The 18,290-nt window shown below is 48.1% G+C and overlaps 1 pseudogene; it reads left to right on the top strand.

The window, feature by feature from the left end:
* LOC137562356 (uncharacterized protein NMB1333-like) overlaps positions 1-18,290 on the top strand; it is a 40,847-nt pseudogene that overhangs the window by 20,444 nt on the left and 2,113 nt on the right.

The raw sequence follows: 18,290 nt of genomic DNA, 5'->3' as shown, positions 1-18,290 counted from the left end.
CACCTGTCAATCACCTGTCAATCACCTGTCAATCACCCGTCAATCACCCATCAATCACCCGTCAATCACCCCCTGTCACTGCCACCCATCAATCAGCCCCTAACCTGCCCCTTGCGGGCAATCTGATCACCCCCCCACACCAATAGATCGCCCACAGATCCGACATCAGATCACCTCCCAAATCCATTGTTTACATCTATTCTCTCCTCTAAACACCCACTAATTACCCATCAATCACCCATCAATCACCCCCTATCACCACTTGTCACTTTTACCTATCAGATCAGACCCTAATCTGCCCCTTGCGGGCACCCAATCACCCGCCCACACGCTCAGATTGCCCTCTGACCCCCCCTTATCAATTCACCAGTGCATTAATTACATCTGTTCTTCCCTGTAATAACCCACTGATCACCTGTCAATCACCTGCCAATCACCTATTACCCATCAATCACCCCCTGTCACTGCCACCCAACAATCAGCCCCTAACCTGCCCCTTGCGGGCAATCTGATCACCCACCCACACCAATAGATCGCCCGCAGATCCGACATCAGATCACCACCCAAGCGCAGTGTTTCCATCTATTCTCTCCTCTAAACACCCACTAATTACCCATCAATCACCCATCAATCACTCCCTATCACCACCTGTCACTGTTACCTATCAGATCAGACCCTAATCTGCCCCTTGCGGGCACCCAATCGACCGCCTACACGCTCAGATTGCCCTCAGACCCCCCCCTTATCAATTCGCCAGTGCAATATTTACATCTGTTCTCCCCTGTAATAACCCACTGATTACCTGTCAATCACCTATCAATCACCCATCAATCACCCCCTGTCACTGCCACCCATCAATCACCCCCTGTCACTGCCACCCATCAATCACCCGCTGTCACTGCCACCCATCAATCAGCCCCTAACCTGCCCCTTGCGGGCAAACTGATCACCCACCCACACCAATAGATCGCCCGCAGATCCGACATCAGATCACCACCCAAGCGCAGTGTTTCCATCTATTCTCTACCCTAAACACCCACTAATTACCCATCAATCACCCCCTGTCACTGCTACCTATCAGATTAGACCCCTATCTGCCCCTAGGGCACTCAATCACCCGCCCACACCCTCAGAATGCCCTCAGACCCCAGCCCTGATCACCTCGCCAGTGCATTGCTTGCATCCATTCCCCCCTCTAATCACACCTTGAGACACCCATCAATCACCTCCTGTCACCCCCTAGCACACCTACCCATCAGATCAGGCCCCAATTTGCCCCGTGTGGGCTCCTGATCACTCGGCCAAACCCTCAGACCCCCTTCCGATCACCTCCCCAGTGCATGGATTGCATCTATTTTCCCCTCTAACCACCCCCTGAGACACCCATCAATCACCTCCTGTCACCCCCCTAGCACTCCTATCCATCAGATCAGGCCCAATACAACCTGTCATCTAAAAGGCCACCCTGCTTATGACCGGTTCCACAAAATTCGCCCCCTCATAGACCACCTGTCATCAAAATTTGCAGATGCTTATACCCCTGAACAGTCATTTTGAGACATTTGGTTTCCAGACTACTCACGGTTTTGGGCCTGTAAAATGCCAGGGCGGTATAGGAACCCCACAAGTGACCCCATTTTAGAAAAAAAAGACACCCCAAGGTATTATGTTAGGTGTATGACGAGTTCATAGAAGATTTAATTTTTTGTCAAAAGTTAGCGGAAATTAATTTTTATTGGTTTTTTTTTCACAAAGTGTCATTTTTCACTAACTTGTGACAAAAAATAAAATCTTCTATGAACTCGCCATACACCTAACGGAATACCTTGGGGTGTCTTCTTTCTAAAATGGGGTCACTTGTGGGGTTCCTATACTGCCCTGGCATTTTAGGGGCCCTAAACCGCGAGGAGTAGTCTAGAAAACAAATGCTTCAAAATGACCTGTGAATAGGACGTTGGGCCCCTTAGCGCACCTAGGCTGCAAAAAAGTGTCACACATGTGGTACCGCCGTACTCAGGAAAAGTAGTATAATGTGTTTTGGGGTGTATTTTTACACATACCCATGCTGGGTGGGAGAAATTTCTATGTAAATGGACAATTGTGTGTAAAAAAATCAAACAATTGTCATTTACAGAGATATTTCTCCCACTTAGCATGGGTATGTGTAAAAATACACCCCAAAACGAATTATACTACTTCTCCTGAGTACAGCGGTACCACATGTGTGGCACTTTTTTACACCCTAAGTACGCTAAGGGGCCCAAAGTCCAATGAGTACCTTTAGGATTTCACAGGTCATTTTGCGACATTTGGTTTCAAGACTACTCCTCACGGTTTAGGGCCCCTAAAATGCCAGGGCAGTATAGGAACCCCACAAATGACCCCATTCTAGAAAGAAGACACCCAAAGGTATTCCGTACGGAGTATGGTGAGTTCATAGAAGATTTTATTTTTTGTCACAAGTTAGCGGAAAATGACACTTTGTGAAAAAAAACTATTAAAATCAATTTCCGCTAACTTGTGACAAAAAAATAAAAACTTCTATGAACTCACCATACTCCTAACGGAATACCTTGGGGTGTCTTCTTTCTAAAATGGGGTCATTAGTGGGGTTCCTATACTGCCCTGGCATTTTAGGGGCCCTAAACCGTGAGGAGTAGTCTTGAAACAAAAATGACCTGTGAAATCCTAAAGGTACTCATTGGACTTTGGGCCCCTTAGCGTACTTAGGGTGTAAAAAAGTGCCACACATGTGGTACCGCCGTACTCAGGAGAAGTAGTATAATGCGTTTTGGGGTGTATTTTTACACATACCCATGCTAAGTGGGAGAAATATCTCTGTAAATGACAATTGTTTGATTTTTTTACACACAATTGTCCATTTACATAGAAATTTCTCCCACCCAGCATGGGTATGTGTAAAAATACACCCCAAAACACATTGTACTACTTCTCCCGAGTATGGCGATACCACATGTGTGGCACTTTTTTGCACCCTAAGTGCGCTAAAGGGCCCAAAGTCCAATGAGTACCTTTAGGATTTCACAGGTCATTTTGAGAAATTTCGTTTCAAGACTACTCCTCACGGTTTAGGGCCCCTAAAATGCCAGGGCAGTATAGGAACCCCACAAATGACCCCATTTTAGAAAGAAGACACCCCAAGGTATTCCGTTAGGAGTATGGTGAGTTCATAGAAGATTTTATTTTTTGTCAAAAGTTAGCGGAAATTGATTTTAATTGTGTTTTTTCACAAAGTGTCATTTTCCGCTAACTTGTGACAAAAAATAAAATCTTCTATGAACTCGCCATACTACTAACGGAATACCTTGGGGTGTCTTCTTTCTAAAATGGGGTCATTTGTGGGGTTCCTATACTGCCCTGGCATTTTAGGGGCCCTAAACCGTGAGGAGTAGTCTTGAAACGAAATTTCTCAAAATGACCTGTGAAATCCTAAAGGTACTCATTGGACTTTGGGCCCTTTAGCGCAGTTAGGGTGCAAAAAAGTGCCACACATGTGGTATCGCCGTACTCAGGAGAAGTAGTATAATGTGTTTTGTGGTGTATTTTTACACATACCCATGCTGAGTGGGAGAAATATCTCTGTAAATGGACAATTGTGTGTAAAAAAAATTAACAAATTGTCATTTACAGAGATATTTCTCCCACCCAGCATGGGTATGTGTAAAAATACACCTCAAAACACATTATACTACTTCTCCTGAGTACGGCAATACCACATGTGTGGCACTTTTTTGCAGCCTAACTGCGCTAAGGGGTCCAAAGTCCAATGAGCACCTTTAGGCTTTACAGGGGTGCTTACAATTTAGCACCCCCCAAAATGTCAGGACAGTAAACACACCCCACAAATGATCCCATTTTGGAAAGTAGACCCTTCAAGGTATTCAGAGAGGGGCATGGTGAGTCCGTGGCAGATTTCATTTTTTTTTGTCGCAAGTTAGAAGAAATGGAAACTTTTTTTTTTTTTTTTTTTCCTCACAAAGTGTCATTTTCCGCTTACTTGTGACAAAAAATAATATCTTCTATGAACTCACTATGCCTCTCAGTGAATACTTTGGGATGTCTTCTTTCCAAAATGGGGTCATTTGGGGGGTATTTATACTATCCTGGAATTCTAGCCCCTCATGAAACATGACAGGGGGTCAGAAAAGTCAGAGATGCTTGAAAATGGGAAAATTCACTTTTGGCACCATAGTTTGTAAACGCTATAACTTTTACCCAAACCAATAAATATACACTGAATGGGTTTTTTTTTATCAAAAACATGTTTGTCCACATTTTTCGCGCTGCATGTATACAGAAATTTTACTTTATTTGAAAAATGTCAGCACAGAAAGTTAAAAAAATCATTTTTTTGCCAAAATTCATGTCTTTTTTGATGAATATAATAAAAAGTAAAAATCGCAGGAGCAATCAAATAGCATCAAAAGAAAGCTTTATTAGTGACAAGAAAAGGAGCCAAAATTCATTTAGGTGGTAGGTTGTATGAGCGAGCAATAAACCGTGAAAGCTGCAGTGGTCTGAATGGAAAAAAAGTGGCCGGTCCTTAAGGGGTAGAAAGCCCTAGGTCCTCAAGTGGTTAAGGGGGCTTTGCCATTAACCGTTAAAGTCGTCGGGTTTTGTCGGTTAATAACAGTTAATATTTGGACCACAATCACAAGTACATTCGGATCTGAATTCATGGGGCTTGAAAGACAAAAATTAAACCGAGAGCCCAATCTAGTGTAGTATGTTAAGTAAATCAAGATATCTTGTGTAAATGAAATTATACTCACAAGTGTGGGTTACCACACAGGCAACCACTGGATAGGCAGGTGGGGAGAATTATAACCTGACCCCACTCAGGTCTAAAAAGTCGCTCTCTGTAGACAGAAGATGGGGATACACCCCTCCACCAAGGGTGAACTAGATCAACAGTATAACAGGCGTAACAGAGGCGCTGTAACGAGGACTGCATAGCCACCGCGGCTGCCTCTGGGCCCCTGCCCGTCCCTCTGGTGTCTAGGACCCCGGGGACAGGACTGTCTGTTCCCTGCAAGGTCGCTGTCCCGCGCGGGCGCGCACATAGAGAGGACCTTTGTGCGAGGAGAAGCCTCGTCAGCTGACCTGCTGGTCAGCTGACATCGGAGGGCACTCACGGCTTGGCTGGCAGCAGGGGGCGTGCCAGTGAGGTCTCCTCTGCTTCTTAAGCCTTCGGGCTTCAGTCTAGCGCTGTTTGTTGTCGCATCCAGTGTTAGCGCTCAGACCTTAGAATAGATCCCAGGTGTTGAAATCAAGGACTTCACACCTAGATTAGGATATTGCTTATTTTGTATATCATAGTGAGGTTCCTGTTGATGATAGATGTATATGCGATAATTGCGATATACATCTATCTATTGTTAGCTTATCTGACTGTATTATTGTTATTGATTTCCTGTCTATGACTCTGGCTAAACTCTGACTCTGATCTTGCTTGCTGATTCTGCACTTCCGTCTATCTGCCTCAAAGTTGCTGAACCTCTGCCTGATTACCGATTACTCTTCTGCCTCACGTTCTGCTCTGAAACTGTCCTCTCTGTTGCCGACTCTTGCCTGCCTGACCATTCTGCTCACCAGTGGGCCCTAGCCACTGGTGAGGTGTTAGCTTCACCAGCTCCTCTGGTGAAGTGGTTCTGCTAGGCTGCAGTACAGCCTTAATCGCCTGCTCCTCAGGTGATCACTAGGTAGCAGTGCTATTTGAATCACCCGCTCCCCGGGAGATTCCATATCTTAGTTCCAGCGTCCCCAGCTTGCTGGGGTTTGTACTTTATTGTACGGGCTGTTCACTGATAGTGCCTCACCAGCCCCTTTGGGGAGGCCTGGTTATTCTATTAAAGTTCTGAGTTCTATTATTACGGTCAGTGTATCAATAGTACCTAACCAGCACCTCTGGTGAGGTCTTGTCAAACTATTCTGTTATTGTATCTGTTAGTACATTCCCAGTACCCTTGGAGGTCTGGTCATATGTAGTAGTACCGAGTAGCTAGTGCCAGCCAGCACCTCTGAAGGGGTCTAGCCTTTATTAGTTCCAGCTTGGGGCAGCCAGCACCTCTGAAGGGGCCTAGTCTGTGTGGTTTCTGAGGCTCATCAGTTCCACTGATGAGCACCCGTTCTTTATTTATTATTCTCACCAGCTCCACTGGTGAGGTGTTGCCTGGTGACTGATAGAGATGGGCCGAACCTCTGATTTTAGATTTGGGAACCAGGTTCGCGAACTTCCGCGGAAGGTTCGGTTCGCGGAAAAGTTTGCGAACCGCAATAGACTTCAATGGGGAGACGAACTTTGAAAAATAGAAAAAATTATGCTGGCCACAAAAGTGATGGAAAAGATGTTTCAAGGTGTCTAATACCTGGAGGGGGGCATCGCGGAGTGGAATACATGCCAAAAGTCCCGGGGAAAAATCTGGATGTGACGCAAAGCAGCGTTTTAAGGACAGAAATCACATTGAATGCTAAATTGCAGGCCTAACGTGCTTTAAAACATCTTGCATGTGTATTCATCAATCAGGGAGTGTAATTAGAGTACTGCTTCACACTGACACACCAAACTCACTGTGTAACGCACCGCAAATAGCTGTTTGTTGTGTGTTGTGACGACCATGCTGGACTACTGCGCAACATGGCGAGATTGCTCTTCCTCACTCAATGATGTCAGGTAATGTATGACTTCCTTCTCAACTTTCCATGGCACTGTTAAAAAGCTTACGTTTTGTTTTTAAATTACATTTTCTACTTGCTGTGTACTTGCCACTGCACATCTAAGGAGGGCAGCAGGCAGGCATGCAATACAGGACTTTGAGGCCCTAATTGTAATGAATCAACTTTAAATCCTTTAACGGGAATCCGTTATGGAGGGCAAGTCTGCCATTGTCACCGCGGGAAATGAAGGTTGGATTCCGGCCCGAAGTGGGAGCCTGCTGAGACCCATGCTGTAGCTGCCCTGACCGTGCTTTGCAGACCAGGCATCTGTGGTCAGATGGACCCTTGAGCCAGCGGAAGACAAACCAAGTCGAAAGCATTTGCCAAGAATGTTTTACGGAGGGCAATTTTTGTTGACATTTTTGTAAATTGTTTGAAAATGTAGATGGTTGTATTTTTAAATTGTTTGAAACTTTAGATGGTTGTATTTTTAAATTGTTTGAAATTTTAGATGGTTGTATTTTTAAATTGTTTGAAACTGTATCCATTCAAGTGCAAGTTATGCACTGACTGCCAGGTATAATGTGCAGTCACAGATGCAGTGAAAGGTATGCAGTGACTGCAAACAGCCGTTTGTGTAGTGACGGCCGTGCTGGACTGGTGCGCACCATGACGAGAGTGCAGGTGATGGTGGCTTTTCAGCCCATGTGCTCGCCCGGCTGATGTAGCTGAATGACAGAACAGTGACTGTCCAGCTGATCAAATTTGGTCTGACCGCAATGAAACAACTACCTTATTATCTTTGGTGTGCCACCCCCACCCGAGACACTCATATAGCCGGCGGTCATTGCTTCATTGTGATACGCAAGCCCCTTCACCACGGCAAGGTAATGATCACGAAGGGGGATGGGCACATGTATGGAAGGGGCGCTGGCTGAACTGCAGGCAGCTGCAACAATAAACAAAAGGCATGTGCCTTTTGTTTATTGTTGCAGCTGCCTGCAGTTCAGCCATAAAAATTAGGCAGTCATGTGCATGCCCAAGAAAAATTAGTATAGCGGCCGCTGCTAGCAGCGGCCTTAAAAATTCTGGAATCCGCCTAGAGTCCTGGACCCTGGTGGTGGCGGAGAAGGCAGTCAAACGGCTTGCAGGCAGAGATGCTGTCTGTGGGGACTGACTTAGTCTTCGGTCGTGCAATAGCCCTCAGGGATCCATGCCTCGTTCATTTCGATAAAGGTCAGGTACTGAACACTGTCATGACTTAGGCGACTTCTCTTCTCAGTGACAATGCCTCCAGCTGCACTGAAGGTCCTTTCTGACAGGACACTTGCGGCAGCTCAAGAGAGAAGTTGTATGGCAAATTGGGACAGCTCTGGCCACAGGTCAAGCATGCGCAACCAGTAGAGCAAGGGTTCATCCTCGCTGCTCGCAGTCAGGGATGCTCAGCAGAGCTCGAATATTCGAGTAGCTCGAATATTCAAGCTCTTTTTCAGCTATTCGAGGTCGAATACCGAGCTCGAATAGCTGCAGCTATTCGAATGGGCTATTCGAGTGAACTCGAATAGCCCACTCACTATTCGAGCTATTCGAGCAAACAGCGCTATTCAAGCTCGAATACCGAGCTCGAATAGCGTCATAGCCCAGATTGATGTCCTTAGAGCCGATCAGAGGGCTCCTAGGCCCTCTGACGGCAGCTAATCACAGAGGGGGACCCTGGCCAGCCCCTACCCTATAAATAGCAGCCTCCATGTTCGGTTTTTCCGTCCTTGCCTGAGACTTGTACAGAGAGAGATCTGCTCCTTTGTGCTTTGGCTTAGTAAGTGCTCTACAGTGGTCAATTACCTAGCGTTTTTGCTCACATACACCTGCTATATACACCTATATTGTTGTTAGCTAGATAGAGATTGTATTTTAGTTAGTAGCTTGTGTATTACATAGAGACAGCTGCTGCTGCAGGCAAGCTTACACAGCTTTAGGCCTCAGGGCCTTGCCTGTGTGGGCAGCTGTCCTCCTGTCCTCTGTCTTGTCCTTTACTTACTGAGTGATTATTGTATTTTGTAGTTATTATACTACTGTACTAGGGACACTCACTGTCAGGGGAGGACTGGGACCTTTTGGCCTAGGGGGAAAACACAAACTAGAGGCCCGTGTTCATGGTAGCCTCAGCATAAATGGTGTCACACATGCGCCCCACTTGCTGTATGCCGCTAGTCACATGGGGCGCCCATGCGGAAATACAGCAAAGACACTTACAGAACAGCGTGACAGGTAAAATATAACTGCACAAGCATCGGGTGTCACATAGTACATTTGGAGAGACGACAGCCAGGGGTTTCGGCCGTGTTCGTTGTTCGTGATTATCGCACTCTGTTACCGATGTGCACCGGATTAACCACATCAGCCTGAGATTTCCCAGCATCTCAGATTCTACCAATTTCCACTCCAAAACAAAAAGTTGTTGATTAGTTAGGCAAGCTTGTGGCAGCACTGATTTTCATCCAAGTCGATAGTAATTATCAAAACAGTTGGTTGATCACCGAGTCGACAGATGTATGGCCACCTTAATTCCCCAAGGCCCCCCCCCCCCCCACACACACACACACATACACACATCCAAAGAGGGACTGTCCCTTCAAAAGAGGGACAGTTGGGAGCAATGATGGTGAGAGAGCAGGCAGAGTTTTTTTTATTCCCACTGACCCTCCAGGCAAGGCTTTGCTCTGCATCATGCCATGTATATTTACTAGCTTTCCCACCCTCTAATTGCTAATTGGGCTTTTATTTCCCTCAGCCAGCCTAGTGGTTCACCTTATACAAAAACCTAAATGCAGCAGGCCCTGCACCAGCCCTAAATCATTAAATGAGAGGCAGCCTGGGGGGAAATCTCCCCCCTTCCCCCCTGGCCAGTCCTCCCCTGCTCACTGTCACTGTTCATAGCTCCTGTGTGTGTGTGTGCGTGCACTGTCTGTAGTGTACACAGTACATAGTATTCCCTTCTACTGAATCATCTGATTATTACTACTGAATCTGATTATTGTATTTTCTAGTTGCTTGTACTTACTGTACTAGGGACACTCAGTCACTGTTCATAGGCTAGCACCTGCGTGTGTGTGTGCGTGCACTGTCTGTAGTGTACACACACACTCTATTTCCTTCTACTGAATCTGATTACTACTGATTATTGTATTTTCTAGTTAGTGTACTAGGGGACACACTCAATGTTCACTGTTCACACTTACTGATTACTGAATTATTGTATTTTGTATTTGTACTGTACTAGTAATCACTTAGCGATCTAATCACTTAGTGATTAGTGTCACCTCACCCACTAACCCACTCCATTAAAGTACCCCACTTTTTCACCCGCCCTTTTAAAAAACTTTTGTTTACGCCCAAAACATCTAAGATGTCTGGAAGTGGCAGCCAGCGCGGTTTGGGCAAGAGGAAGGGCAGCAAGGGAATCAGGAGGAGAGGGAGCAGCATTGTGGCAAGCCGCGGCCGCGCCACCATGCCCAGTTCCGCAGCAGCAGCAGCTGCGTCAGTGGCTAACATTCCGCCTATAGCCACCGGCCGTGGACGCCTTGGGCGCCGCCCAGCAGGAGCATCTGCAACTCACGCTGCAGAGACACAGCAGCAGCAGCAGCGTGTAGTACCTGCTCCTATTTTCCTCCAGCTGGGTCGGAAACGTCCCATTGAGGAAAAGGATGCAGCCACTGTGGTGCAACTGATGACGGAGGATGAGCAGCCCGCCATCAGCTCTGCATTCGAGGCCTCCACCCTCACCACCACCACCACCCCTGTTCGCAGCAGCCGCCCAGCAGGGACGGGGGAGGAGGCCAGTTCACCGTCAGTTGGCGATCTGTCATTCAGCAGTCTTTTGACCTAAGGCATCATGAGTAAATTGTCTGCTGTTGTTGGCGATTTTGAGGAGGAGATGCTGATGGGCACTTTGGGGGAGGAGGGATTGGACAGCAAGACTGTGGCGACAGTCAAGCAGCCCATCCATGCATCAGGAGAGGAGTTTGGGGGGTCATCATCCCAGCAGGACATGTTTCAGGAGGGGGAGGATGATGATGATGATGATGACGGGGTGACAGACAAAGACTGGGTGCCGCCACCACCAGCACCTGGGGATGTCATCATCAGCAGCTCTGAGGAGGAGGAGGAGAATGCGCTTGTGGGCCTTGCAAGGAGGCGCATCATTGCAAGCATTGGCAGCAGTAGGCAGGTCCCACAGCCTGCTGGTGTCTCAGGCTCAGCAGTAGCAGCATCTGCCAGTACCACCACCAGCCGCACCCAAGCTCCCCCCCCAACCACAGGGAGACAGGCAGCAGCGGCTCCAGGCCGTAGGGGGGTTTTCTTGTCACCGATCTGGCAATTTTTCACCATGCCCACAGTTTACAGCAAGTACGCCACTTGCAACCACTGTCAGCGGAAGTTGAGCAGAGGTGCAGACCCCTTAAAGTTCAGCACCAGCTCTCTGATCAACCATCTTGCTGCTAAACATTACCACCAGCATGAGGAGTTCCAGAGGCTGAAGGCATCTGGTGCTGGCAGTGGCACCACACCCATCACTGCACAGCCTTCAGCAGCAGCAGCAGCAACAGCAGCCACCCGCCCTCCTGCTCCTCCAGCACCACCAGCAGGAGTGCGGAAACGCACTGCTCCTCCCCCCTCTGCAACTCCTGCTGCCGACACTGAGGCCTGTTCTGGCAGCCAGTCCTCAGTAGCCTCCTCTGCTGTCTCCGCTGGTTCCCGTGCTAGCAAAAGGCAACGCCAGAGCCTTTTGAGCGAGTCCTTCCAGGGGGTGGTTAGGGCTCTGCCTGGCAGCAGCCGTCGCGTGCGGCAGCTGAACGGCTTGCTGGCACGGGCCATGTGCTCCCAACTCCTGCCGTACACACTCGTGCAGGAGGGGAGCGACATGCGTGTGCTGCTTGCTTGTGCAGCCCCAGACTGGCAGCTCCCCAGCAGACACTTCTTCGCCCGCCAAGTCATGCCTGCACTGCACCGCTTTGTCATGGCCAATGTGGAGCGAGGGCTGGAGCACGCGGTTGGTGAAAGGGTCCACGTCACCATGGACTCCTGGAGCAGCCGCTTCGGGACAGGCCGCTACCTGTCCTTCACTTTCCACTGGGTCAGCTTGGTGGAAGGGGGTGAGGATGGGAGAGCAGCAGCGGACACAGCAGCAGCAGCAACACAGTGGGTGGTGCCACCCCGCAGGGTCAGGGGAACTGCAGCAGGTTCCTCCGATCCTCTGCCATCCTCCGGCACACCTGGCCAAACCCCCCGCCTCAGCAGCAGCGTGAAGCCACGCCACTGCCAAGCGCTGCTGTAGTTGGTCAGCCTTGGGAAGACCAAACTGACGGCAACCCATGTGTTGGCCAAACTCCAGGAGCAGGAGAGGATTTGGCTGACCCCCAGAGGCCTCAGAGTCGGAGAGGTGGCGGCCGACAATGGGGCCAATCTGGTTGCCGCAATCGACAGGGGAAACCTGACCCACATCCCCTGTCTTGCCCACGTGCTGAACCTGGTGGTGCAGAAGTTCTTGCGCACCTACCAGGGGATGGGCGAACTGCTGAAAATGGCAAGGAATGTTGTGCGTCACTTCCGGCGCTCGGCTGCAGCCTCTGCGAGCCTGGAAGACATGCAAAAGGAGCTGGAGCTGCCACGCCATCGGCTGATCCTTGACGTTCCAACTCGCTGGAACTCCACCCTGGCGATGTTGGAGCGTCTGGTTGAACAGAAGCACGCTGTCAACCAGTACCTTGCCCTGGCCACTGTGTCCGCCGCTCAGAAAAGGGACAAGACCAGCAACATCCATCGTCCCCGATGACGACTGGGGGCACATGCAGCAGGTGTGCTTAGTGCTGGCTCCCTTTCTGCAGGCCACCAACATGGTGAGCAGGGACCATGCTATGGTGTGCGAGTGGGTGCCCCTGGTTTGTCTGCTGAACAGGGCCCTCGATGCTTTGCTGGAACAGGGAGCGGCAGCCTTGGCCCAGCAGGAGCGGCATGCAGCTGCACAGTCCACCTCTGAGGGGGAGGAGGAGGAGGACTTGGTGGAGGTCCCTGACCTTGCTGCTGATGAGGGGGATCAGCACAGTGCAGCTGAGTTGGTGCGGGGGTGGAGGGAGGATGAGGCGGCAGAGGAGGAGGATGAGGACACACTGCCGTCGATGTGCCAGCACACGTGGCCCGCCTCTTTCCAATGGCAGAGCACATGCTGACGTGCCTGCGCAAGGACCCCAGGGTGATCCAGATGAAGCAGAGGGAGGACATCTGGATCAGCATGATGTTGGACCCGCGCCTCAAGGGGAAGTTTAGCCAGTTCCTGCCTCCTGCAGGAGGAGACCCAGCGCAACAAATAAGGAGCTTGCAGCAGGCCCTTGTTGAGCGCTTGGAGGAAGCCTTCCCCCAGCCTTCCACCCCCACTGTCCAGCCAGCACAGAGGCAGCAGCAGGTGCCTGCATCCAGCAGCAAGCGCCCCACAGACCTGCTGTCTCTCAGCAACGAGCTCTACAGGACTGTAGAGGCTCCAGCAGTGACTAGAGAGGAGGTGCATGCAGCAGCATCCTCCTCCGGTCACAGCCAGCGCCTGACCCGCATGGTGGCTGACTACATGGGGTCCTACAGCGGGCTTGACAGCGATGCCCCTGTTGATCCCATGGAGTATTGGGTCAAGCGCCTGGAGATCTGGAGCGAGCTGGCACAGTACGCCCTGGAAGTGCTGTCCTGTCCCCCTTCCAGCGTGCTGTCCGAGCGCTGCTTCAGTGCAGCTGGTGGCGTGGTCACCGAGAAACGCTCACGTCTGTCTCACAAGTCTGTGGACAGACTGACGTTTCTCAAGATGAACCAGGCGTGGGTGGAAGGCGAGTTCCTGGCCCCTGTTGTCGGCGAGAGGGGGACATGAACTGGCTGCAGGAACCATCGTTAATATGCCTTACCACCCTTTACCACCTCCTGGCTCCTGCTCACTACTAATCCAGCCTGGTTCAGTTTGACTATTACGTCGCTTGTAGCCACACATTTTACACCTACAGTGGGCTGCTGTGTACTGCCCTTCTGCTGTCTGTCTGTGTTTCCCACTGCCAGGGTACACAGATTTACCTTCTGCTGCCACTCTGCCACCAGCTATTACGTCCAACAATAGCTATATCTGTGTAATTTGCTGTAAAAAAAAAAAAAAAAAAACATTTAAAAAAAAAAGGTTTAATTTTTCTGAGGTGCCCGGGTTGAAAACTGTGTTGTCCCATTTGTGTATTGGACACGATGTGGGCTGCACGACCGCTGTCTGGGACCTCCTGTTGTGTTTATTTACAGCCCTGGTATCACCGCTAGGTACCAGGGCTATTATGTCACGCTGCCTGCCTGCTGCCACACTCACACTACTCCTCCATTCCTCCTGCTGCTGCTGCTGCTGTCGGTCTGTTTCCCACTGCCAGGGTGCACAGATTTACCTTCTGCTGCCACTCTGCCACCAGCTATTACGTCCAACAATAGCTATATCTGTGTAATTTGCTGTAAAAAAAAAAATAAAAAACATTAAAAAAAAAAAAGGTTTAATTTTTCTGAGGTGCCTGGGTTGAAAACTGTGTTGTCCCAGTTGTGTATTGGACACGATGTGGGCTGCACGACCGCTGTCTGGGACCTCCTGTTGTGTATTTATGGGCTGGTGCCACCGCTAGGTACCACAGCCTATTATGTTTCGCTGCCTGCCTCCATGACTGCCTGCTGCCACACAATCATCCTCCTCCTGCTGCTGCTGCTGAATTTACCTCCTGCTGTCTGTGTGTTTCCACTGCCAGGGAGCACATACAATGTCGCTTCCACCATGCGCCACCAGCTATTTATTACGCTCAAAAATAGCTGCATTTCTTTAAAAAAACGAAGAAAAAAATATATATACTTTTTAATACTTTGTGATATTATTTTTAGAGGTGTCCGGGTTGAAAACTGTGTTGTCCCAGTTGTGTATTGGACACGATGTAGGCTTCACGACCGCTGTCTGGAACCTCATGCTGTGTATTTACGGCCTGGTACCACCGCTAGGTTCCACAGCCTATTATGTCTCGCTGCCTGCCTCATTGACTGCCTGCTGCCACACAATCATCCTCCTCCTGCTGCTGCTGCTGAATTTACCTCCTGCTGTCTGTGTGTTTCCACTGCCAGGGAGCACATACAATGGCGCTTCCACCATGCGCCACCAGCTATTTATTACGCTCAAAAATAGCTGCATTTCTTTAAAAAAAATATATAGAAGAGAAATAAGTGAAGAAGAAGAAGACGATATAGAAGAAGAAGATATAGAAAAAGAAGAAGAAGAAGAAGAAATAGAAAAATAGTAATATGAAGAAGATATAGAAAAAGAAGAAGAAGAAATAGAAAATAATAATAAGAAGAAGATATAGAAAAAGAAGATGAAGAAGAAGAAGAAGAAGAAGAAGAAGAAGAAGAAGAAGAAGAAGAAGAAGAAGAAGAAGAAGAAGAAGAAGAAGAAGAAGAAGAAGAAGAAGAAGAAGAAGAAGAAGAAGAAGAAGAAGAAGATATAGAAGAAGAAGAAGAAGAAGATATAGAAGAAGAAGAAGGAGAACAAGAAGAAGATATAGAAGAAGAAGGAGAAGAAGAAGAAGATATAGAAGAAGATATAGAAGAAAAAGAAGAAGAAGAAGAAGAAGAAGAAGAAGAAGAAGAAGAAGAAGAAGAAGAAGAAGAAGAAGAAGAAGAAGAAGAAGAAGAAGAAGAAGAAGAAGAAGAAGAAGAAGAAGAAGAAAATATAGAAGAAGAAGAAGAAGAAGAAGAAGAAAATATAGAAAAAGAAGAAGAAGAAGAAGAAGAAGAAGAAGGAGAAGGAGAAGAAGAAGAAGGAGAAGAAGAAGAAGAAGATATAGAAGAAGAAGATATAGAAGAAGAATATATCGATGTACAGAGGCGCCAACAGAATAAAATGCAATAAAAATGCAATAAAAAGTTTAAAATAATCAGGTGGTGGTGGTGGACCAACCAACCCAAAACCGACTCAATGCCGTTGATTGAATTCAAAAACGATTTATTCACATACTCCAAGGTACACTGCAACGTGTTTCCCGGGCAAGATCCCGCTTCTTCAGGCATTAAACAACAGGAGTATCACACTACAAATGACAGAGATAAACATAAAAGACCTTATCAGAAAGCTGTGTGTGTATATTTGTACATATGGGAAATTACTGCCATAATATTTTATGGGGGGATTTGGTATACAATTATTGCTCAGTGTGTGGGGTGGTACATGTTATGGTGACTATGGATAGTTCGTATCCTAGTAAACAGCCCGAGTGTTGAAAAGATTGTTGAATAAGGGAAGGAGTGATATAAGGGGAGATGGGGGGGGGGGGATACAGGGAAACGTATCGGGAATAGCCTCAAATAGGTAACCTGGCTGTGGACGGTCAGAGAGGCCAAGGAGGTGTATATTATAATGTGAGCTGAGGGAGGAAGGGTGGAGTGGGGAGAAGAACAAGCACAGAATATATAAACATGTATAGAGTATTTACATACAACGCATTACAGTAAATGTCACTTACCAGCTAAAGGTCCAGATCAGGCTTGGCACCTCTGTGCTCGTATGTCCGATCTGGACCTTTAAATAGCCGGATATGATGTGATCAGGCAGTTCACGGGGCTGTGGCTGGAGGGGGTGGGCGTGGTTGTCAGCTAGGTTGGTCTGCCAATAGGGCTGGCGAACGGGTGGGGGCAGATCTAGTGAGGTAGATGGACGCTGCTGAATGATAAAACCGTCTTAAAAGAGAAATATAAATAAACTAAAAACTGATAAAAAAGAGAGCGCAAAATTAAAAAGAGAAATCGGTAATAATTTGATGAGTGGAGCTAGTAGATTTTCTCCAGTGCTTCATTGAGACCGTCTGGAGATAGCGTTTTGAGAATTTGTATCCAATACATTTTTCTTTTTTTGAGGGAGTCAAAAGAGTCTGAGTGGTGGTGTGGGATGGATTCGACAAAGGTAATACGAAACCGTGCGGGGTTGCTATTACTATAGACTCAGACGCAGGCGCACTGCGCACCCAGTACCCTTCACTACCCACGTGGCATCTCTCGTAACTGACGCATGCGCAGGGAGATTAAGCGTAACCTACGCATGCGCAATGACTATATGCGGCTTGACGCATTCGGCGCACCGCTCCGTCACCTAAATCAGACACACCCCCTTCAGCAGCGTCCATCTACCTCACTAGATCTGCCCCCACCCCTTCGCCAGCCCTATTGGCAGACCAACCTAGCTGACAACCACGCCCACCCCCTCCAGCCACAGCCCCCTGATCACATCATATCCGGCTATTTAAAGGTCCAGATCGGACATACGAGCACAGAGGTGCCAAGCCTGATCTGGACCTTTAGCTGGTAAGTGACATTTACTGTAATGCGTTGTATGTAAATACTCTATACATGTTTATATATTCTGTGCTTGTTCTTCTCCCCACTCCACCCTTCCTCCCTCAGCTCACATTATAATATACACCTCCTTGGCCTCTCTGACCGTCCACAGCCAGGTTACCTATTTGAGGCTATTCCCAATACGTTTCCCTGTATCCCCCCCCCCCCCCCCCATCTCCCCTTATATCACTCCTTCCCTTGTTCAACAATCTTTTCAACACTCGGGCTGTTTACTAGGATACGAACTATCCATAGTCACCATAACATGTACCACCCCACACACTGAGCAATAATTGTATACCAAATCCCCCCATAAAATATTATGGCAGTAATTTCCCATATGTACAAATATACACACACAGCTTTCTGATAAGGTCTTTTATGTTTATCTCTGTCATTTGTAGTGTGATACTCCTGTTGTTTAATGCCTGAAGAAGCGGGATCTTGCCCGTGAAAAGCTTTGGAGTATGTGAATAAATCGTTTTTGAATTCAATCAACGGCATTGAGTCGGTTTTGGGTTGGTTGGTCCACCACCACCTGATTATTTTAAACTTTTTATTGCATTTTTATTGCATTTTATTCTGTTGGCGCCTCTGTACATCGATATATCCAGTTTTCCCCCCTTGGTGGAAGGGTGATACACCCTCCTTTCCATCTACCACAGAGAGCGACATCTTAATCTTGAGTGGGGACAGGTCTAATCTCCCCACCTGCCTTTACAGTGGTTGCCTGAGTGGTAACCCATGTCTGTAAGTATAATACTTACTTCTCATTTATTCCGTGTCCATAACGCCATATCGGGCTCTCGGTTTGTTCTTTTTATATAGAAGAAGAAGAAGAAGAAGATATAGAATAATAATAAGAAGAAGTATATACAGTACTGAACAGAATTTTGGACACAACTTCTCTTTCCACCTTTTGTTTTTTTTTAAGGAACATCCCTACATAATCACTTGCTGTTGTTACTTGGAAAAAAAGATGTTTCTTGCATCATTCACCCCCAAAACAAGTGTTACTTAAGGGGGGACCCTCTTTCCGCGGCGGCGATCGGGCAGCACACGCGGCTGGCAAAGTGCCGGCTGCGTGTGCTGCTTTTTTCAGATTGCAAATCGGCCCAGCAGGGCCTGAGCGGCGACCTCCGGCGGCATACCCCGAGCTCAGCTCGGGATTACCGCCAAGG

Source organism: Hyperolius riggenbachi, chromosome 3, assembly GCF_040937935.1.
Source record: "Hyperolius riggenbachi isolate aHypRig1 chromosome 3, aHypRig1.pri, whole genome shotgun sequence".
Taxonomy (NCBI): Eukaryota; Metazoa; Chordata; class Amphibia; order Anura; family Hyperoliidae; genus Hyperolius; species Hyperolius riggenbachi.
The sequence above is the reverse complement of the archived record's forward strand: the minus strand, read 5'-3'. Positions and strand labels throughout refer to the sequence as shown.